The sequence below is a fragment of the Protopterus annectens genome, chromosome 3.part1 (genome assembly GCF_019279795.1).
Source record: "Protopterus annectens isolate FY-2018-M chromosome 3.part1, PAN1.0, whole genome shotgun sequence".
In the NCBI taxonomy this organism is placed as follows: Eukaryota; Metazoa; Chordata; order Ceratodontiformes; family Protopteridae; genus Protopterus; species Protopterus annectens.
Genome location: NC_056732.1, coordinates 1,407,200,469 through 1,407,225,151, shown reverse-complemented (window position 1 = coordinate 1,407,225,151; position 24,683 = coordinate 1,407,200,469). Strand labels below are relative to the sequence as shown.

The window sequence follows — 24,683 nt, the reverse complement described above, 5'->3', positions numbered from 1 at the left end:
CAAGCCATCCTTCATTCTGTTACCTTACTGATTGTGCTGTTATGTAATACCGGACTATTTCGTAGAAAAATAACACCATATCTTTATCTTTTGCTTTGTTTATTCAGAATCCAGGCCATCTTCCTTGTAGAGTGCTTCTAATACTGTAACCTGCAGAAGTCATTGCTCTCTTAGTTTTATGTGTAGTGTTGTTATGTTTACTATGTGTGGTGTAGGTAGATACTTAAATTCATAGAGAGACCTGAAGGAGTTCACTGGAGGCTGGGAATGGCTAGCAGACTTGGCATGGTAGTAATTAGTCACAAAACACAAAAACACATCACCCTTGGCACTGGTTATTGTTTATTGAAAGTCATTTCAACTAAAGTTGTGCTGCATTATTTTGATAGTAAGTCTGAATGCACATACACTTGCATGTAGTTCAGCTGCTGCTGGTTAAAAGCTCTTTTTAATTAGTGCCTTGTTTTTTTTAAATGCTCACTTCATGTTTTCCTGCACTCCAGTCAGTGCGTCTTCATACCCGCAACTGTAGGATGTTATTTCTAGAGTAGAAATTTAAGCTGGAAAAAACTGTAATTACTATGAAATTAAGACCCTGTGCTGAAATATCTGCTCAAAATTCAATTAAATTAACTTATATTCTGCAAGATCGCTGATTTATTGTAGTAGTTCCAGTAGTGCTGTTGTCTAGTCACAAGTCAGGGGTAGTATATTGTGGGTGCTATTAGAAGCTTTGCATGTTTATAGTTTTTTAAGTAGTTCTTTTTGGATTATGAATGGAAAGTTAGATAATTTTTATATAGTTGAGTAATTTAAACTAGAGGGCTGTGGATTCCCTTTAATCCCAAGAGAAAAGCTGTTCATGTTCTTGTGAATGCAAATCCTTTCTGGCAGAAACATACTTTTTATAGCTTAAGCTGCACATCCTACATTTGTGTAGTGTAGTTATTACTTGAAAGTGTGGACTGCTTTGATTTTACTCCTTTATCAGAATGTAAGTGATCCAGAACACTGATTTTAAAACTATTTTTACCCTGTATGCAAAGTTAAGGTATTAACTCAGTATACGTAGTTTAAATCAAGAATTATTATACAGAAAAACATTTTGAATCCTGATTGGTTTTAGCCCGAAACCCATTGCTGGTTTGTTCTTCAGGAATACTGTCTACCTGACTATGTGGTACAGAGAGGGATAAAGGCCTGACTTGTGACCCAGATAACTTGAGTTCTAGCAATGGCTTAGTAGCTGAAAGAACCAGCTGTGGATAGTAGGTGTGTGTCCTCTGCTAACTTATCCATCCATCCATCCATCCATCCTTGGGGGTTAAAGAGCATATCAGTCTGCCACAAAACTAACAAGTAATGGAAGCTGGGTGTAGTGCTTAACAGTTCTACAGCCAAGGAAATAAGCCCAACAAATGTACTTTTCTACAGGCTAAGACATCTATGACATGTATGGGATGAAGTATGTGTGTGTTCAGCCCCAGTGTTGTGGGTCTAGGCTGATTAGAAAATTATTCTTTTTTCTTTGTATTGTGTGAATGCTGGTCTTGGGCCATCTGGGTAGTTCTCCAGGGTGAGAACAGTTAAGCTATAGAGCAAGATCCACGGGCTACAGGGATAATAACAATTCTGGCACAGTTTCAGTTGTACAGCAGATATTTGGAAAGAACAAGGACCAAATTTCCTTTGTGGCTGTTTGGATGCTATTCTCTCCATTTGGCTGTTGCTCCTATGTGTGAGGAGGAGGCTAATGGTATTAGGTGCAAAATGTAGCAGTCCCAGGGGGAAAAAGTAAAATCAGTCTGACTAGATCTTTTCAAAAATACACATGAGTCTTCTTCTTCTTTCGGCTTTTCCCGGTTAGGGGTCGCCACAGCGGATCACCTGTCCGCTCATGATTGGCAGTGGAGTTTTACAGTGTCGCGTTGCCAGCCCGGCGCCCAACCTTCCACAGAAGGCACACACATGCACACACTCACACCTAGGGCCAATTGAGTGTGTCCAATCCACCTACACCATGTCTTTGGGATGTGGGAGGAAACTGGAGCACCCGGAGGAAACCCACGCGACCACAGGGAGGACGTGCAGACTCTGCACAAAAGGCACCCCGGCCGAGGATTGAACCGGTGAACCTCTTGCTGTGAGGCGGCAATGCTAACCACTGCACCACTGTGGCCACCCATACACATGAGTACTGTAGTAAAAATGACCTTTGTATAACAGCTGTATTTTAGACCATGAAAGTTGTTTTTTGTGGTGTAATGTTAGTTCTGAAGTGGTGGGATTCTTTTAAACACAAGTTTTTACTTTGTTCCGTCCTTTCATTGATCATTTTTTAAAAACTTAACTGGTGTTTGTTATAACAGTCACTGCTGTATTATCATTTGTAATGCTTGTAAATTAGCCATAAGATGCTTTCATTTACCTAGATTGAATTCCAGAGCTTTGGGTATCCACAGAATGTCTTCCTGATGGCTTACCAATTGCAAATTCTTCACATCCATTAAGTATCAAAACAATGCAGTTTTATTTCTAAAAAAATAATATATTTGGCACTAGGCATAGTGGGGTGGGGGATGTATCCTTCATGCCCCAAACTTATACAGTATTATCCCAGATTACACATTTTGGGGGATGGAAGAAATTCTACTTACTGCATATTACAGTTTTTGTGATAGTTACCAGATTATATAGCTTATGTTTGTTCACAGTATTAATTATATCAGTAAGATGCTTAGCAGAAAAGGCAGAGAGAGCAAAGTTTGCCATTTTAATATTTATTTTCAACACTGACTGATCCGTAGTCTGTTGGTTTTGGTCAAGCTGTTGCCAGTGCATTGAGATAAGGAATTAGTTTGGAAAGTTTCTTCTACATTTACCAGCTTCCTTATTTTGGTGCATTATGTTGTATTGATTTAAGTTTTTTCACATATAATCTTGGAGATCCTCATGCGGATTAGTACATCCTTGGAGAAGGTCAACAGTTTTGTCTGCAGGAGAGAGATCCTGCTGAAGGACTGTCACCCTCATGTCTTTTTTGCTTAGGTGTGAGCCATTAGGTGTAGTTTTATAAACTTTGTAATTTATTAAACAAAATACTTTTTAGGCTACACAATCTTTAGGCTATCTTCAGACATTAAAAAGCTTCTTGCTTTAAAGAGAGTGACATGTCCTTTACGTGGGAAAGACTTCCAGTGGTTCTGTTAAGCATTCAATAGAGTTGTGAGTTTTATAAGCAAGCTTCAGAGAATTTTTTCTAAGGTCGACAGCAAATGATGGTGTGATGAGAAAGAGAAGAGGTAATAAAAGCAAGTTGTGGGAATATAACGAGTTGGACGATTTTCAAGATTCCCTACAGAATATTTTGTCAGAAATCTTGGGAGAGCAAATTGTTGTAACTAAGGAAATTATTCTTTTGTACTGGGGAATAGGTTCTGAATTGCCTAGACATGGTAAGACCTTACCAAGTTTAGTGCTACTGGCTGCCAAAAAAGAAATTGCTAGAAAATGGAAATAAAAATCTAAGCTAACTGCATTTAAAGTACTGAATATTGTAAAGGTGATGAAAAAACTGGAGGTGAGATCCTGAAAAAGGAAAGAGTTACTTTCATGGAAGTAAATAGAATCTGTGGGAACAATACTTGAAGAAATAATGAACCGGAGTAACTGTAGTGATGTGAATGATTGCTAAAAAAGAAATCTGTGTACTGTATGAAAAAGTTGTTTTTTTTTATTTTAATGTATGTGTAACTGTTTTACTTGTAATTTAATAGACATTTATTAAAAAAACAGCTATTGAAAGAAGGGCAAGCTTAAAAAGTTGGTGAGATTCCTTGGCCAGAAAATTAGAGATCTTAGTGACCCCATCAGTGCAGTGAGGGTCTGGGAGCTGTGACAGGTAAGGCTCAAACTTGTCTGTCCTGGCTTTGATGTCTTCCCTTTGCTTCACCATCACTTTTGCAAATCAGTCAAGCCACAATTGATATTCTTTCAGTGTCACAAGTGTATATTGGTTTCCAGGCACTTGCATAGGGCCAGCTCTACATATGCACCCCTAGGGAATGATGAACTTCCCCAATAGCTCTACTCATTTTGTCAGTGAGTCCAGAACTTCAGGCAAGAGGAAGATGATCACAGCAGTTTGTAAAATGCTTAAGCTGACCAAGCCTTTGGTGTTGTACCCTATTGGAGAGACTCCATCCATCTATTTTGATTATAATTAATTTATTGATGAATATATAGTAGCCTGACAGATCCTCCATGACTTTAGTCATCAGATTTGCATATCGAAGATGAGGAGGAGGAGCACCTCACCTATTCCCATCAGCACTGTTTTTAGTTGGGATATGATCCTAGTGAAGAAAGGACATGATGATCTTAAGCTTACAGCCTTTCCTGCTGTTATGCAACATTTTAGGATGCGTTTGATAATTCTTTTCTGGAGCTAGATTCACCACCACTGGCTCCCAGGAACACACACAGTTTATACAGGGTCCAGAAAAAAATGCAGGTGTCTGTATAAAAGATCTGCTGTAGTACCTGCTGTGATTTCACAGGATTCTGATGTGGGTTATCCTGGTTACCACCTTTGCCTAATGACAGGGAGGGCCATATCCTGGATAGATTTGATAAGGTATGTACATCTTTCGTTTTGGACATCAGAGCTGTAAATTGCCAAAGACGGTGCTTCAGTTCCATACAGGTGTTTGCTGAGAATGCAGACATTGCCACATGATGTTGATTCACAGTTTCTTGGTGCTTTTGAAAAGGACCTTTTCTTTGGCATGCCCTTCTCAAGAACTATTCAAAAGCCTGTAGAAAAGGGTAAGACCATGCAAATTTTTTCTTTGTAAATATAGCAGGAGCTTTCTTGCCAAGCAGTTGGCATTTTATAGGAAACTATCCCAGGTAGTGCAGTTTAAAAGCAGAAAAAGGCCAGTGGTAGGTAGACAATGGACAGGTAACAAGGCAGGGTTGATAATGCTTCCTCTCCCAGTCAGGGGTGGTTCCTTCCAGTTTTGGCCATTTTACCCTGGGTGTAATTTTCCACTTTCCAATTCCTCTTTTCCCTCACCTCCTAAGATGGAAGGTTGGCTCTCTCTAGAGAGAGATGGTTTCACCTGGCCCAAGATTTCTGGGTAAGAGAAGTGATTGCTTCAGGATGCAGAATTGAGTTCAACCCCTTCCCTTCACGGCTCTCTTGCTGTCAGACCAGGTGTTCTTAATGGACTCCATCTTGGACCAACTCCTTTCTTCAGCAGCAGTAGAAAAAAGGGACATGGAGACCCATTCTGGACCTGTTCAAGTAAACATGTTTCACATTATAGAAATGTTTAAGATGTTAATGTTAGCACTGTAGTCTCTGCTTTCCCTGTTTGCGCAGTGTACAGTCCTAGTCACTTTGAATGTGAAGAATATCCTCTTTCGTGTCTCCCGTGTTTAGAAGGAGCACAGAAGATTCCTAATATTTATAGCAGGGAGAGAACATTTCCATTTCACATCTTTCTCTTTGGGATGCCCACTGCTGTTTTGTATTTACCAAATGGTTTCCATCTGGACTTTGTCACTTCAGGTGAAGAGAATTCATGTTTATTCATACCTAGAATGCTGCTTATAGATCCATTACCAGAAGGAGCTAATGAAGGCCTTAAATTATACTTTTCTCTAAAGTACTTATTTCCTCAAGTTGCTTGAAGTTCAGTGTTATCACAGGAAGGCCCTTTTGGGTACAATGCTAAACAACAGGTAAGGCAGATTGTCCCCTCATCATAAAAGATCTCTTTGATGGTTTTTCTTTCAGACATTGATAAAGAATTGCAAGATGATGACAGCCACCCTGAGGGGAAATTGTTTTGTTGCTTTTCCTTCTCATGTGCACCCCCCCCCCCCACTAGACTGTACAGGATGAAGATACCCAGTGGACAATGTGTGTGTTCAATGAGCAAGTCAACCTAGGCATTCTATTTGTACACTTCAGGGAATCCAACCTTAGGCTACAAATGACTTAGACTTTGGTTGGGGGTGTTGTATATAAGTCCAGAAGGCTCTATGAAGGTGGAACTATCAATAAAGAGCCAAGTATCAATGTTAAGGAATTGCTAGTGCTGATATTTGCAGTACAAAACTTTAAGGTGAAAAGGAAGCCTAGGTTCTTCTAAGTGGTCACAGAATCACCACATTTATATGTAGCAGCAGCAGCAAATTGGGGGGGGGCTCCCTTTTATCTGCTGTGTAGATGGGCAGTGATAGCTAGGGACTAGCTACTTGGCAGAAATGATTCTGGCAAGCTTTTTACATTGACCTGGCCCAAGTGTCCTTGTCAGACAGACTGAGCAGGTGCACACACAGTTGTCAAGGGATTTTTTTATAACCTGACACTAAAATGGGTATCCCAGAAATGGATGTTCATTTCATTTCTCAGTCACCAACAAAACATATTTTGCTTTAGGTACCTATACATGCGCAGTGAATGCCTTTGTATTCTAATGGAGTGGGGGCTACTGTGCACCTTCCCCCTACTCCCAAGAGTCATTAATGTATGAGATGACAGACCAACACTTTGAAGGAATCTACTGCTTGTGGACCTCAAGACCAAATGATTGTCCCACTTAAAATGTTAGTACCCAAAAATAAAGAACCACTAGAGAATTATAAATTGGATTTTCTAAAGCTATCGGTTGCCTTTATTGAAACTTTACTTCATAACACTTTCATGTTTAGTGAGTTTTGAATACCTAGCATATAATCAAGTTGCATCGTTCAGCATTTCATGATCAGGTGTATTTATATAGTTATACCAAAAGACAAGGAAGTGAGAACCCATAAACAGCACAAGGATCCACAGCCAGTAGCTAATGTTCACCTTCTTTATTAGATGATTTAGTGCTTGTGTGTAGACTATAACACCACTTATTCAGAATCCATAAAAAACACTTAACAAAAAATTTTTCTTGTATCCCTCCCCAGAAATCACATGTTGTAAAACACCAATAACATCACCAGTCTCATCAAACAATTCACAAACCTAATAAGCATAAAAAATACAAATGTATATTAATTATAATACTGTGTTGTAAATGCACCTTATAAAAATATGTACAATATACACACAAACAAATATAAAAACTATGTGTTTTGTAAATATGTAAAAATGTACTAAATCAGATTTTGTAAGACATGAGTCTCAAAATGCTGGAAATAGACACTACTTCATTTAAACCTGGTAATGCACATGCATTTAATTTGAGCAGCCATAATAAGGTCTCCTTTTGTTCTATAATATTGGCCCATGCCCCCCCCCTTGAGTTTTTATCTATTTCCAAACCCAAAAACAAGAATTCATGGTCTGGATATCTCATTACATGTTTGTATAATGAATTGATCTCCTGTTTATTTTTTATGTTCCTCATATGTTCGTAGATTTTGTCCTTGAATCTACTAGTGGTTTTCCCTACCCTTCACATTGTTGACATTTAGCTAAATAAATAAGATCAACTGATTTACAGGTACAGTGGGAAAAAGTATGCACTACCTGTTTAACCTTCACATGTCTAGCTTCTAAAATATATTTACACAGTGTACAGGACTTGCACTTGTATGTTCCTTTTTATTACTGTGTTACCTGGTCCGAGTCCCAATTTCCAGTATTTCTTTAAAGGACCTACCCCTTTTGTAGACCATCCTAGGTTCATGGCCCATTAATTCACTCATATCATCAAAACACTGAAACATTTTCCGATTATTTTTTAAAATTCCACGAATCCCTTTATGGTGTAATGTACAAGTGGTGATAAACGCACAAGAAAAATTCCCCTTAGGGTTTTATTTATTCACCACTGAATGTTCCGCAGGACATGCTCCTAATATTGGGTTCAAAATTCTTTCTTTCGTCCAAAAGCTCCTCTGAAACCTTTATTAACAAATCTAGGGGATAAACTCTAGCTCTAAAAAGTTAAATTAAATGGTCACTTTCCTTAACAAAAGTTTTATCCTCAGATGTGATACGGGCCAGTCTAACAACTGGTCCTTCACTATACCCGTTTTTTGGTGAGTAGGGTGGCAACTCCTATAATGTAGGAAGCTATTAGAATACATAGACTTCCTGTATATAGAGCTTTGAATAAGCTGCTTTTCAGACTCCTTGGACATTAAAACGTCCAAGTAATTAATACTGTTCACACTAAAATGATAAGTAAAGTTCAAAAAAGTTGTTGAATTTAAATAATCTATAAAACTTTGTATTTCTGTTACTGGTGCCTCCCAAGCAGTGCCTCCCAAGCAGTACATATATCGCCCAGGAATCTTGTGTATAACTGCCATGGGGGAATATTAAATTTACTGAAAACCACCTGCTTCTCCCATTGAAGTGAAACCATGTTTGCAAATGCAGAGGCATAACATGCCCCCATGGCAACAATACCTTTCTTCTACTGGAAATATCGCCTATCCATCTTTACAGAATTGTACTTTAGTACTAATTCTAACAAGGTACTTATCACATTCATTTCATTGGAACTGAACTTCCCAGATTCATTTAAAATTCCTGAAACATTTCTATGCCCAATTCCTGTGGTATTACTTTAAATAAATTCACCACATCAATAGTAATGAATACCAAATTAGGACTATTTCACTGACCTTAATTTGTCTAAAAAATCCCAAGAGTCCTTACACAAATGTGGAGATTCTTGGAACACAAATTTAACTTTTTCATCTGTGTACTTTGAAAGTGGATGGGTAATAGATGTCCTTGCATATACATTCGGCCTCATAGGAGGATCTACCAAACTTCTGTGTATTTTTGGTGTTCCGAATATGGGAGGTACTAAAGGAAACTTTACTGTTAAAAATTCAAGTGTGTCAAGAGTTATCTCATCCTGTTCAAACATGTCCTGAAGATAAAAATTAATTTTTATTTATATAGTTATGTAGGTTAGTAAGTGAAGCCTTCACCAATTGGAGGCTAAGGACGTGATTTGAAATCAATGTCATTTTGTTCAGCTCCAAAGGTCTTAAGTTGACCCTCCTGGGAAGTCGGTTAAATGTGTGCTTAACTTTTCTGAATTGTAGTCATGCAGTTCACGTAGACTATGACAGGAAGAAAAAAAAACATCATTTAATGATATTCCCATGCAACTATTCATAAGCAATACAGCATTTCATCTTTACAAAATATTGGAACATAAGTTTGTAAGTTAGACATCTGGCAAAGGAATCTAGTAATGTTGCAACAATTTGTAGAAATGTAGGAAAACAAACTAATAGGAAACAGCCCCAAGCCCCTGAACAAAGAAAAGAAAATTAACTCAAGTTGCTTGCTCAGAATTACTAATGAAACCTTTGACTAAATGCTCAAAATGTCCTAGAGTTAGAGATGGCACCAAGCGACCATTTATGGCTGTCACTTGGGTACCACCCACTGTTTTCTATCTAGTTTGCTCATTAGAGTGTCAAGCCGACACCTCTTTTTCAAGATCTCTTGATCCTCTCCTTTTGTTGTCAGCTTCTAAGTTTTCCATTTCTTAGTGATGACATTTTAGTGCCCAGAAAGAGTGCACAAAGTAGATGCATCTTATGCTTTGCCCAGCCACTATAGTATAAATCTCCCAACAGTAACGATCCTTGTCCTCATGCCACTCTGTTGGGGCTCATTCTCTCCAGAAACATCTTTAGATATGGCTAAAAGCCCTCATTCCCAAGATATATACCCTTAGTTTGCATATTTTACCTCCAAGATGCCCTAAGATATATCATAGTTAATCAGGATGGGATGCAAAACCTATGATGGGTGACAGTGGCTTTTAGAATTCCTTTTAAAAGATATTGGATTGAGCTGCCCAAGACAAAAGCCTTGATTCTTTTTGAATGGACATCCCAAAGGTGATTTCAGTTTTCCCAGACTCTCGTCCCTGGGTCAGAGGTTGGCTTCTATGTTGCTTTACAGACCACTGATCAGAGCCTTTTGGTTCTAAGCAATCTGTGCAGCTTTAAGCCATGCTTAAACTACAGGTGACATTTCATATTCCTCTCTCAAAACTTGTGATATAATCTGAAAACAATCAAAAGCTTGTACATACTGACACTTTTCTCTTATGGACAGCTTCCAGCTAGTGTAGTTATCTTTCCAAGTTAAAAGTTAACAAAACCTTGATTCCTAGCTGACCAACTAATCCCAAAAAAAACCCCACCAAAAATATATTTTCCCTTAATTTTTAATGCACTGTTTTGCATCTGCTGAGATGAATGTTCATTACTCATTCAAAGCAGAAAAATGAAACGCAAGACCATCCAGACCAAGAATTCTAATACCGGACAACATAACCCTAGTGGAGGGAATAATAGGGCTTGTCTTAAACCAGTCCCTATGCATCAAAAGGGTTCATTAAAAGATACTCAACCTCCATTTCCAGCTGTACAGTTACACTATGTGGAACCAAACATCCAACCAAATACATAATTGTCACACTGGAAACTCTTACAAGCTACATTATGGCTTGGGTTCCCCAAAACAAAACTGTTTGACTGTCAGCTTGCAATGGCATAGAGGGATCGATTAGCAGCTTGGGCAGTTGACAAACCTGGCAGGGGATGATGGATGATCCTGAGTGGGAAGGAGGGGCAGAGCTGGCCACATACTGCACATATGCCCCTGTACTAAGCCTGACTAGTTATGTATCTCTTAATACTTTGCTCTTCCTACCCCTTCTACTCATTAACTGTAATTCCTTCCTTATTAACCATAATACTATCTCCCTCTAGAACATCTTGATTGTACTAGCATGCTATGTTATGCCTGTATTCTGCACTGCTGAATTTACTGTGATAACCTGTAATATGCATTGTAAATATTATTTTTTTTTTGTTTAATGTTTCCTTATTTGTTATCTTGTTAATTTCATTGTTCTATTTTGGAGCTCATCTCCCCGGGCCTCTACTGAAAATGGACATGTATCCAGTTAGACTAGCCTGGTCAACAAATGTAAAATAAATAATAAAGTCCATTGAAGAAATGGTTGGAAAGGCAAGTACATGATCTTGGGGGTATTAGGTTTATCAAGCCACCAGTGGATGGTAACCTTTAAAAGTGGATGTGCAGGAGCATGCACTCACATGGAAAAGGCACTGTGGACTGCTTTGGTGCATGGATCTTGTGATGTCCTTACATTCACTGCTACAGTATTCTTAACATTCAGGATTCCCTACTGTGGAAGCCCGTCGTTTGGACAGTATACCAAAGACTTCCTGTTGCATTTAAAGGTACAAACCAAAAAAATTCCAGTGTAAGGAAACACATGATAGCAGCTTCAATACAATGAAACTTCTTTAATATAACACAAAGCTTTCAGACATGCATCCTTCCTCAGTGTGAACAAACAGAACAAAACACTTCCTTTTCCTTTTATAATGAAGCTTAATTACATTACGTGACACAGCCAGCAATCAAACTCTTCTCTAAAACTTAAGACATTTCAAACGATGCATGAAAAATAAATCTCCCCAAACAGTTAATAGGTATAAAAACATCCAACTAGAACATACCTAAAAAATACATTCAAACACACATGAACAAGTTAATTTCCGTAAAGTTATCTGTTTCTTTTTCAAAACAGGTTTTAGGCTTACAGCCATATTCATTTTTTAGGTATAGCATCTGCTTGAGGCATTACTATCCACTTATGCTCATTATTTTCTAGCATATTATTATTGTCACCCCCTCTTCTGTTTTTAGGGACAACATTTATCACACTAAACTTAAGTGTGTTCATCACCCATTTCACCAATATGCTTTGTAAAAGCATTAGTGCCTACTGTTTGTCTGATATCTGACTTATGTTCAACAATACGCTCTTTACCTAGAAAATGGAAATCAAAGTCTAGATCAACTTTACTAGAAGTAGTGAATATAGTGACAGATAAAACAACTGGAATTGGGATCTTTAGAAAAGGGAAGGAGCAAACTGCATAGGAAAATGGGAATTGTGGGAAAAATACTCAACCAAAGCCCCTAAGGCAAAACAGCATGCCCAGCACACTAGTCATATGTGACTCGATAGGCATACTGATGTCCCACTTACTAAGCTGAATAAAGAGAAACTAACCGCCATATAACGCACGTACTCAGGTCCCTCAACAACAGGTACAAATTTGACTCTGTCATTGTACATGTGGGTGTGAATGACCTGAGACTAACCTCCCTGGACTACATGAAGAGAGACATGGAGGAGCTCTCAGATTATGTAGCCCAGGCGGGTACAGAGTGATACCACAGTACAAGCAGAAAATTATTGATTTCAACAATTGGCTAAGTTTCTGGTGTCATTCTAAGGGGATCCAGTATCTGTCTGCCTGGAATGACATGATTGACAGTCCTCGATGCTTTGCCGGAGATGGTCTGCATCTGTCACTCCTGGGCTTCCGGATACTGGCCAAAGCTCTTGCCACCCCTATTGTGCCTTTTTTAGGTGGTGTTCAAAGACCAACTTACCACTGTAACAGCTACAAACAAATGCAATCTGCGGGTCATGCTGCTCAACGCTAGAAGTCTAAATCTCAAAATGCACTCGCTCGAAGCACTCCTTAAAATGGAGAACATCGACATTTGTGCTGTAACAGAGACCTGGTTCAAGGTAGCAGAAAGCACCCCTGCACTACCAGGCTATAACTCATTCCACACCTTTCAGCCCCAGAACTTGGACTGAAGCTCCAAAGCTGGTGGTGTTTCCATATTCATAAAGGATGTACACACCTCCGGACTTGGTAGCCCAACATAATGCATCAGAGATGCTTCAGGTGCAGCTAACATTGGGTAAGACAGCGATTCAGGTCATAGCCTGTTATAGGTCCCCAACCATGTCCCAAGACACTCACTCCACATTCCTAAGCACCCTGGAGAATATTAGGGTTCAACCTAACACACTCATACTAGGTGACTTCAAGCTACCCCTCCATAAACTGGGAAAACTACTCATGTACCAATACACTTGCCCAATGTTTCCTGGAATTCATTAATTCCAATGCCCTGGACCAGCTCACTCTTACCCCCACTAGAAGTAGCAACATCCTAGACCTGGTCATCAGTAACATGGGCAACAGTTCTACACCAGTAGTCAACTCCTCACTGGTTAGATCCGACCACAAACTAATCACCTTGGAAATCCCCCAAGAAAACCACCATGAAGAACTTCTCCAAAGCTAACCTTGAACTCCTAAGAACAGAGGTGGCTAACTTCATTGCAGCCATGCATGCAAATGGAGAATAGTTGCATGACCGCCGAATCATACACCAGTGCACTGTACGAACACATACATAAATACATGGATCTCACCATACCCAATAGAACCAAGATGCTCTCCTCCAAAAAAAGGAAGCCAATCTGGTGGTTCCCCTGCCATAAGCAAACTCTGCAACAGGAGGAGGAAACGGATGTGGAATAAGGTGAAGTCCCAAGACTGGAAAAACTTGCTTATCAGCCTCAACAAAAAGTTGAGATCCCTCATCAAATCCTCTAAAGCTAGCTATGAAAACAGAATTGCAACAGATAGTAAAGACAACCACAAGGCCTTCTGTAGTTATGTAAAGAACCTCCATGGTAATACCCAGATTTGCTCTGAGCTACTGCACAATGGTATCTCCTATCCAGAGCCAACAGATATTGCCAATGTACTGGCCAACAAATTCGGTGCCAACTTTACCCCCCCCCCCCAAAGGACCAATCACAATAGCAGTAGATTGCTAGGCACCCAGTATTACTGCTGCACAGGTTAAAACAGCACTGGCCAAGAATACAGTTTCTGTGGGACCTGACAATATCCCTGGCTGTGGTCTACATGAACTACAGAGTGAACTGGCACCTCATCTGTGTGCCCTGTTTAGTCACAGCTTCAACTCAGGCTTTGTCCCTACCGAATGGCGCATTGCTGTAGTCATCCCTCTCCACAAAGGAGGAGCGACTACAGACCCTGGGAACTTCTTATTAGCCTGACAAGTCTGATATGCAAAGTTATGGAACACATCATCATGGACCTAATAAACAAGGATATAGGGAATTTCCAAACTCTGGATCCCACACAGTTTGGTTTTGTGAAGGGTAGATCATGCCTGCTCAACTTGGTCGACTTTTTTGAGTCAGTCACCAGAGCTGTGGATAAAGGCAAGGTGGTTCGTACAGCCTACTTTGATCTAACCAAGGCCTTTGATACCATTCCCCACTCAGGAATCATAGAAAAACTCACTAAGCTAGGCATCAACCCCTATATCACTAGGTGGGTTGCAAACTGGCTCACAGATAGAACCCATAGTGTGAAAGTAGCTGACTCCAAGTCAGACTGCTGACCAGTCATGAGTGGAGCCCCACAGGGATCGGTCCTGGTTTGTCTCCTGTTTGGTATCTACTTCTTAGAAGTCCAGTCCAACACGAAGGGACTGTCTGACAAAGTTCGCAGATGATTGCAAGTTTGGAGCCATTATTAACTCCCCAAGTGTTGACATCCTACAGAAAGGCCTCACGGAGACCAACGACTGGTGTCCGAACCATGGCCTTAAGCTCATTGCCAAAAAATGTGTTGTCATCCCCTTTGGGAAAAACCCAGTTCCCATGAACTACCACATCGATGTTAGTCCACTGAACACAGAAGGTGTTCATAGGTAGGTACTAGGCTATCGATCCAAGGGCCTATGTAAGCCTAACCAGCAAGGTTCCATGGCTAACGCCACCCAAGAAAGTTATGTTCCTGTGCCACTGTCGAGCAGAGACACAGAAGTGATCCCCGGGGTTTATTTCCTATTTCCCATCCACTCATCAAGATTTTTCTTGAAGAGTAGCAATGAAGAACTTTGCTTGACATAGAATGGTAGCTTGTTCCAGAGAATAGGAAGTCTCTGGGACAGGAATCTATCCCTCCAGCGTGTCCTGTTTATTGTGGTGACAAGGTTTAGGTCCCTAGAGCGTGTAGCTCGGAGAGATTGGGATTTCTTTAGGTGTAGCATGTCCAACAGCTCTGGGTTTGACATAGCTTTATATGTTAGGCAGAGATCACCTCAGAGTAGGCAATATGCTATGGAGTAAAGCTGGAGTTTTTTGAGGCGGTCAGTGTAGGGCATTTGTTTGAGGCCAGTAATCCTCTTTGTGAGGTACTTCTGTGGCCTTTCCAGCTGCTGCAGATGTCTTGTAAGGTACTTTCCAAAAAGGGCCTTGTACTCTATAATGGGTCTAATGAGTGTCTAGTAGAGGGGAACAATGACCTCTCTTTTTTCCTGGATGAGAACCCATTTTTGATGAGGTGCGCCACGTAGAAGGACTTCCTGACTACTGTGGTGATGTGACCATCAAAGGAGAGACTACTGCCCACCTGGGTCCCAAGGTCTCTTATCACGCATTCGGTGTTAAGTAGATTGCTGCCTATGTGGTAGTTCATGGGTACAGAGTTTTTACCAAAGGGGATGACACTGCACTTTTTGGCATTTAGCTTGAGGCCATGGCTCTGACACCAGGCATTTGTCTCGGTGTGGCCCTTCTGTAGGATGTCCACATCATTTGGGGACTTGACTATGGCTCCTAGTTTGCAGTCATCTGCGAACTTCGTTAGCCAGAGGCCTTCTGTGTTAGCCTGTACTTCAGAGAAGTAGATACCAAATAGGAGAGCTCCCAGGATGGAACCCTGTGGTACTCCACTTGTCACTGCTTTGAGGTCAGATTTGGAGTCTGCAACTTTTACAGTTTGGGTTCTGTCAGTGAGCCAGTTGGCAACCCATCTTGTGACGTAGGGATTTATACCTAGTTTAGTGAGTTTAGTTATAATTCCAGAATGGGGGATGGTGTCGAAAGCCTTGGGCAAGGTCAAGATAGGCTGTGTGAACCACCTTCCCTTCATCCTCTGCTTTGGTGACTGCCTCAAAGAAGTCGATCAGGTTCAGGAGACATGATCTGCCTTTCACAAACCCGAACTGGGTGGGATCCAGAGTTTGGCGGTTACCAATGTCTTTGTTTATGAGTTCCATGATGACATTCCATGGCCTTGCAGACCAGGCTCGTCAGGCTAATAGGTCGATAGTTCCCGGGATTAGTGGTGGCTCCCCCTTTGTGGAGTGGGATCACTGTTGCTGTGCGTCATTCAGTGGGCACAAAGCCTGATGCAAGGCTATTATTGAAGATGGTGCTTAAGTGGGGAGCCAGTTTGTTCTGCAATGTGTGTAAAATGCAGCCTGGGATGTTGTCCGGTCCCATGGATGCTGTGTTTTTGGCTTTAGAGAGTGCAGCTTTTACCTGTGTAGTTGTGATTACAGGGACTCTGCATTCTTCCTGTATAGATATGGGCCCTTTAGGGGGTGAGAGGGGGATAAAGTTAGCACTGAATCTATCTGCCAGGATGTTGGCAATATCAGTTGGTTCTCTAATTTTCGTGCCTTTCTGCTGCAACTCAGAGCAGAGCTGGGTGTTGCCATCTAGATTCTTGACATAGCTATAGAATGCTTTGTGGTTGTCTGTGGATTTAGTGGCAATTTTGTTTTCCTAGCTAGCTTTGGAGGATCTTATAAGGGATCTCAGCTTCTTACTGAGGCTGACCAGGGAGCTCCTCCACTCATGGGATTTTACTCTCTTTTGCAACAGTTTCTTCCTTCTGTTGTACAGTTTGGTTATGGCAGGGGACCACCAGTTTGGCTTCCTTTTTTGGAGGATAGCATCTTGGTTCTGTTTGGGATAGCACGATCCATGCACTCGTGTAAGTGCTTATAGAGTGCATTTGTGTAGGATTCAGCGTTATAAGAGATCTGGTAACACAGGTTGACGGCAACCTCTCTTTTGACCTCCACAGTGCCACTGTGGTCAGAAAGTCCTTCTATGTGGCACATCTCATTACTAAGGGTTTTGCATCCAGGAAGAAAGAGGTCATTGTCTCCCTCTACTCTTCCCTCATTAGGCCAGTCATTGAGTACAATGCCCCATTTGACATGTACCTCACTAGACACCTGCAACAACTGGAGAGGCCGCAGAAGTACCTCACAAAAAAGATACTAGGGCTTAAAAACTTGACCTATATGGACAGACTCAAAAAACTCCAACTATTCTCTCTCGTATCGCCTACTTAGAGGCAATCTCTGCTTGACTTATAAAGCCATGTCTGACCCAGCTCTGTTAGAAATGCTACATCTAAAGAAATTCCAATCCCTCCACACCACACGCTCCAGAGACCTCAACCTCATTACCATAATCAACAGAATGTGCTGGAGGGACAGGTTCATAACCCATTGACTGACAAAGCTATGGAATAGACTTCCCATACATGTCAAACAGAGCACCTCACTGGCCCTCCTCGAGTAATCTTAATGAGTGGATGGGAAATAGAAAATTCACCCTGGGGATCACTCCAGCGGCTCTACTCGATAGAGGCACTGGAAACTAAGGTTGGGTGGCACAATGCCAGGGTAATCCTATGGGCTAGGCTTGTAAAGGCTCCAGGGGGGCCATTAGCCTAGTACACACCTATGAACCTATATGCAGAGCAGGAACGAGGTTTAAGAGGCAGGATTTGAATGAGCTATGTAATGCTTAACTGACACTGACTGGATGTTTATATGTGATGTATGTTTACAAATACAGTTTCAGTGGTGTCTGTGATGTAAACTGTTTGCAACTAAAGTGATATCATTTTTATGTTTTTCATTTATATAAATGCAAGATTGCTTTGGTCATATGTGTAAATTTAATAAAAAATGTTTGGGGGGGGGGGGACAAACAATATGCTCTTTAAGTTTACATGTAGTTTTCCCTATGTAAAAAGCTGTACATTTCATGCAGGTAGCAAGGTAAACTATATTATAAGTGTTGCATGTAGCAAATACTTTAAAATTGTTTACCTTTCCAGTTATAGGGTGCACAAATTCTGGATCTGTAAGAATGTCACGGCAGCATACACAGTTAAAATGTGTTCCTATTAGAACGACAAAAATGCATTTTGTCGAATGCGTTTTCGTCAACACATGTAGGGTGAACAGGCAAAACAGCGAAACGGCTGTTCAGCAAATTCTTTCCCTTGGAAGGAAGTCACTTGACTGCTTCTTTGCTTTGCCTGTTCTGAAGTGTAGTGTCGTCCCTTGTCCGGTATAGCTCCCGAGCATGATTTTGAAACAGTTACTGACCTTAGGGTTAGGGTGCGGGTTAAGGTAAGTGCATATGTTTTAAAATGTTTACTGTTTTGTTTTTCATTGGATGTATGGTTGGGTTACGTGCATATGTATATTTAGTTGTTTACTTTTTGGGGGGGGGTATAATTAGGGTTGGGGTATGTGCTTGGAAGTGTTTGGTGTTTTTTTGTTTTTTTTTGGGGGGGGGGGGGTTGGAACAGCGATTTCTTTCCCTAGGAAAGAAATCGCTGTTCTGTGGATGTTCATCGTGTTACCCTGCTGCAGTCATCACACTTGGGTTATCCTGTCGTCAGGCGGTCCCGCAGTCGGCCGGGATTCCAAAGTCTTGGTCCGGCATCGGTTGCTGTCTTCTCTTCCCTGACGTCAGAGCGCCAGGGGTATATATAATGCAACCAACGCCATTTTCCCCAGTCTTTCTTGCCGCGCGGTGCCCGAAGTAGAAGCAGTTCTCAAGTGCCGGTCGGCTGACTCCTGAGATTTTCGAATTCGAATTTCAGACCGAAGTCTTCTATAAAGCTAAGTACCCCGTTGGGGAAACTTTTCTTGCCTCAGACCGATGTCAGACAAAGTTAACAGTTGTATTTCTTGTGAGAAGCAAATACCTCATAAGGGCTTTCATTCTTATTGCATACCTTGCCTAGGCCTAGACCACGGCGTCACTACTTGTCGGTTTTGTGCTAGGTTTAATAAGCGTACTATTAAAAGATGCTTTGATTTCGCACAGCACTACTTCGGTAGGAAATTTAACTACACCATGCCGTCGGAGCAACTGACTACCGGCGTGCACAAAAAACGAAAGGATAAGGACAGACAGCCCAGGCCTAAACCAGATTCTGAGGCCTCGGCTGAGCCGGTCTCCGGTTCTCCGGTCTTCAGTGAGGCTCCGACGCAGCCCCTGACTACCACAGATCTGGAACCCGAGACCGCTATGGAATTTTTGGCGGAATGCACCAGGCCGACACAGCCATTTAGTTCAGGCCCTTCCGACGACATTGCTACAAAGGACGTCGGTGCTACAGAAACGCCATCGGTTTCTGAGGGCGTTTTCAGACCAACGACCCTCACCATTAAAACGTTTTCTAAGACGAAGACTCCTACTAAATCTAAAAGGACTGCACTTCGGTCTCCTGTTCAAGGCCCCATGCCTAAGAAACAGATGCTCAAAATGGCTGAAGATATTTGATTTCTTTAATCAGGGGTTCCCAGCCCCCTCCTGAAAAAAGGTCTAGACAAGAGGAAGATTATGCATCCTCTGAACAAGTGTCCATTTCTTCAGACTCCTCTGAGGACCAAGATTACTCCTCCTCTCCTTATGAAGATTCTGATGCTGAGGACTCTATTCCCTCAGCTTCTCCTCCTGAAGACTACTCCTTTGGGGAAACTACACACTATGAGGGAACATTTTCACTGGGAAGTTCAGGACTACTCTGACTCGAAGAAAAGGCTCAGAGAGTTTCTTCTACTCCCCCAACACAGAACACTTGCCATCCCACCAGTTTTGGACATTGTGGATGATGTTTACTTAGAATCCAGTTTGAACCCAGACTCTCTACCTCCTGCTCCGGCTAAGCCTGACAGATACTATAGAGTGCCTGATTCCAACAAATTTCTTTACAAAAGCCCTGTAGCTAATCCAGAGACTATTTCCTAGGGTCCCAAGGGGGCTAAGGCTTCTATGGCTAAAAACCCAGTTCCTTCTGAGAGGGATTCCAGAGCACTAGACAGGTGGGGGAAAAAGGTTTACACCTCAGCCACACTAGCTATGAGGGCACTGAATTGCCAATTTCACATGCTTAAGTATCAGCAATTCCTAATCTCTCAGTTAAAGCAAAGAATAACCACTCTCCCTCAACAATCTGAATTGAAAGAAGTACAGGATCTGTTGCACACCACTGAGCAGGTGGGCAAACATACCTTACAATGTGGGTTTGGAGGCCTCCTGCAGAGCAGCTGTCACTTGGTCTGTTATACGTAGGCATGTTTGGTTAAAGGAACAAACTCTGCCTGATCATGTTAAAGCAAAACTACTAGATGCTCCCTTACAGCAGGATGTTCTTTTTGGAGTTAAAGCAGAAGAAGTTTTAAAGAAAATGGAGGATAAGGCAAAATCTATGCAGACAGTCAAAGATTTCCTACAGGTACAACCCCCTCGCTTCAGCAGAAACTGGCCAACAAAAAAATTGGTCTTTTCCAGCTACTGATAGACCACAGAGGGGTAAATACAGACGCCCAAGGGGCAGAGGACAACCACAAGCCCAGTATAAACCTTGCCAATGGGGCACTACAACACAGAAGGGAGGAGAAGACAGGTCCCAATCCATCAGAAGGCAAACACAATGACTTGCACCTCATCTGGCCAAGCAATACTCTCTTGGCAGCCCCCTTGGGGGGGAAACTAGCACTTTTTGCAGACAACTGGCACGTTGTCACAAAGGACAAATGGGTCCTAGACATAATTTTACGAGGGTACAGATTCCACTTTCACACCTTGCCAATGAAAAGAGGAATGCCAAACCTGCCACAAAATCAATGGGCAGAGGCACAAAAGCAAATTACAGCTCTCATGGACATGAGAGCCATTCAGCTGGTACCTACTCGAGAGCAAGGTCAACGATTTTACTCAAGACTCTCTCTAGTGCCCAGAAAGGACAATGCCTGGAGACCAATTCTGGACCATTCAATTCTAAGCACTTACTTACAAGTACCCAAATTCAAGATGCTAACACTACAGCAGCTACTTCCCATGTTGGGCAAGGAAGCATGGCTAGTAACATTGGACCTCAAGGAGGCATACCTGCATGTCCCTATCAGACAAAGTTGCCGAAGATACCTCCGTTTCATTGCAGGTTCAACCCATTACCAATTCTCTGCACTGCCCTTTGGCTTATCTACTGCACCCAGAGTCTTCACAAAATGCCTGGCACCAGTAATTGCATACTGCAGACAAAGAGGAATTCAAATATATCCATACCTGGACGACTGCCACATCCAAGCAGAAAGCAAAGACATTCTCTTACATCATCTGGCCTTTGTAAAGCATCTACTAAACTGCTTGGGGTACACAGTAAACGAAAATAAGTCAAAACTAGTACCCTCACAAAAAATGACATTCCTGGGTACCAGCTTGAATACAATGGCCCAGAAGGCTTATCTTACGCCAGACAAGCAACTACAGCTGACTCAATATTTCAAGACAATGGCAACAAAGACCCAATTAACTGCAAGAAAAATTCTGCAGGCCTTGGGCTTCATGGCATCTTGCATACTAATAATACCGTTTGCAAAGCTGCATATGAGGAAATTACAGTGGTACCTAAAAAGCGTATGGTCTCAACACAGCCACAGCTTGGGCACAATGATATCTCTCATTCCCTGCCTACAACAGGAATTGCTATGGTGGTCACAGGCATGTCACCTCAACAAGGGTCAGCCTTTCACCTTGTCCCCAGCCAGGCAAACTATCACAACAGATGCTTCAGATTACGCCTGGGGGCACACATGGCAGGGCAATGCGTTCAAGGCCTATGGACTGCAGAGCAAAGAAATCTGCACATAAATCAAAAAGAGATGCTAGCTGTACAGAAAGCTCTGACAGCCTTCAAGGATCTATTACATCCAGGACAACTTGCAATAAAGACGGACAACACCACAGTAATGTGGTACATAAACAAACAAGGGGGTACACATTCCTACCCTCTATGCAGGCAAGCAATGATCTTATGGAACACAGCTCTGGCTTACCAAATTCAGTTACAAGCTCAATTCCTGCCAGGACAGAAGAACATATTGGCAGATGACCTCAGCAGAAACATCAAGGATCCCCACGAGTGGAAACTAGATCCACAAATATTTACAATGATAACTCAAAAATGGGGCCTTCCAGACATAGACCTGTTTGACAGTCCTCAAAGCTCTTCCAGACATAGACCTGTTTGCCAGTCCTCAAAGCTATCAACTAACAAAATTTTGTACAAGGACATTTCACCATCAAGCTTGGAAAGTGGACGCTCTCTCTTTCAGTTGGAAAAACCTGACAGTATATGCCTTCCGTCCATTGCATCTCCTCACAAAGGTTTTTCTGAAAAGTCAAAAAGGAGAGACCACGACTGATTCTCATAGTCCCAGACTGGCCACGCCAGCACTGGTACCCGCTATTGAGAAATATGGCCCACAGCCCACCATGGATATTGCCTCAAATCCCCCATTTGCTCACACAACAAAACAATCAGATTCTACACAGCCAGCTCAAAGCTTTAAATCTGGCTGCATGGCAAATCTACTAAACATCCAACCAGCTCCTCTTTCCCAAGCAGTTCTGGATGTTATTCTGGAAGCCAGGAGGCCAAGCACCAGGAAGGCTTATTCGGACAAATGGAAAAGGTTTTGTGCCTGGAACCAAGCTAAAGGCCAAGAAACAATTCAGCCTCACGTCTCACATTCTACAGTATTTAACTGAGATGTTGCACAAAGGACTTTCTTTTTCCTCCATTAAAATCCATGCTTCAGCTATTTCAGCTCACTACAACACGGATCCACCTTTATTTTCACATCCTCTTCTAAGGCAGTTCCTCAGAGGGGCAAAAAACATTAGACCACCCAGGAGAGCTCATACACCAACATGGGACCTAAATTTTGTTCTGGAAAAACTAACTCTACCTCCCTTTGAACCAGCTTTCTCTGCAGATCTTCAGTTCCTATCATGGAAGACTGCCCTGCTGCTAGCAATAACTTCAGCTAGAAGAGTCTCAGAGCTACAGGCACTAATGACAGTGGAACCTTTCCTCATTTTTCATCAAGACAGAGTTTCTCTACGAACTAATCCTTCATTTATGCCTAAGGTGGTTTCCAGTGTGGCTTTAAATCAAACCATCCACTTACCCACCTTCTTCCCAAATCCACAGAACAAAGGTGAGAGACTCCTGCATTCCTTGGACATTCACAGGCAACTTTGTTACTACTTGGACAAAACTAAGGCTTTCAGAAAATCTGACCAGCTCTTTGTATCCTATGCTACAGCTTCTCAAGGGAAGGCTATATCAAAACAAACCATTTCTAAATGGGTAGGTCATTGCATACGTTTCTGCTATACCCATCATGGGAAACCAGTCCCTGCTACCATTAGGTCCCATTCTACCAGGGCAACAGCTACTTCTACAGCCTTTCTCAGGGGGGTTCCAACCAAGGAGATTTTAGAAGCTGCAACTTGGAGTTCAGTACACACCTTTACCAAACACTATCACTTACCTCTTTACTCTAAGACCAGGGCGGGCTTCGGCACTGCAGTTCTGCAGGGCCTTATAGCCTCCACTAACCCTCTATGATACCTCCCCCCTTCCTTAGCTTTGGGATTCAACCCAAGTGTGATGACTGCAGCAGGGTAACACGATGAACATAGTACAGTTTTGTACCTACCATAAATGTAGATGTCCGAGTGTTCACCTTGCTGCAGTCTAGGTTACCCTCCCTCCATCCCCTCTGATCTACTGGCTAAATCTCTTCAATACCTTACTGATGTATTTGCTTATAGCTGAAGGGATTTTGTGTTTGTGCAGAGGTTACTCCATTTGGTACTAATTTCTGACCACCTTTTTGGGGGCACCTGACATCTGGGGCAAGAAAAACTGAAGAAAATGGCGTCAGTTGCATTATATATACCCCTGGCGCTCTGACGTCAGGGAAGAGGCGACAGCAACCGACGCCGGACCAAGACTTTGAAATTCCGGCCGACTGCGGGACCGCCTGACGACAGGATAACCCAAGTGTGATGACTGCAGCAGGGTGAACACTCTACATTTATGGTTGATACAAAACTGTACTTTTCGACATTTTCAGCTTTTGCTGAATATGTGTCGATGAAACACCGTTCGCCGTTTTCAGCGTTCGGTGTTTTAATTTGAACCTTTTAAAACATGGGAAGTACTCTATTTTGTTACTACACTTATTTTCTGCAATTTGCAACTCCTTATAGCATAAGTATTTCTTCACGTTTTTACTGTTTCTATATGAGAAACTTGGTCTATCACCTATAACCTCCCTGATTTCAGGTACAGCTGACAATATACTCCAATTTTTAAGTGCAATATTTTGGACATCCCTAGTTCTTCTATTGTATGTACTCAAATAGCGTAGCCATTCGGGGGGTACCTTTTCCTCCCAGTAATTTGTGTATTCACCACCCTATCGGAGAAGAAAGGTTTAGCTCTACCTGCCCGTTCATCCATAACCTCCAATTTTGACTTCACCAGAGAATCAACTTCATATCCCCTTTCTTTAAAGTCCACTATCATATCATCCATTTGCTCATTACATCTATGATCATTTGTATTCAGTCTACTAATATGTATCATTTGACTTTTGAAAACTTTTTAAATTTTAGAGAAGATTTTGATTGTTGGCTGTGTCATGTGATGTAATTAAGGTTCATTATAAAAGAAGAAGGTGTTTTGTTCTGTTTGTTCACACTGAGGAAGGACGCATGTCCGAAAGCTTTATGTTTTATTAACGAAACTTCATTGTATTGAAGCTATCAAGTGTTTCC

At 41.7% G+C, this 24,683-nt stretch overlaps 1 protein-coding gene across 15 annotated transcripts in view; it reads left to right on the top strand.

Moving 5' to 3' along the window:
• The window catches only part of SCRIB (scribble planar cell polarity protein), a 2,800,411-nt gene that overhangs the window by 1,502,441 nt on the left and 1,273,287 nt on the right, over positions 1 to 24,683 (top strand). The window lies entirely within an intron of this gene.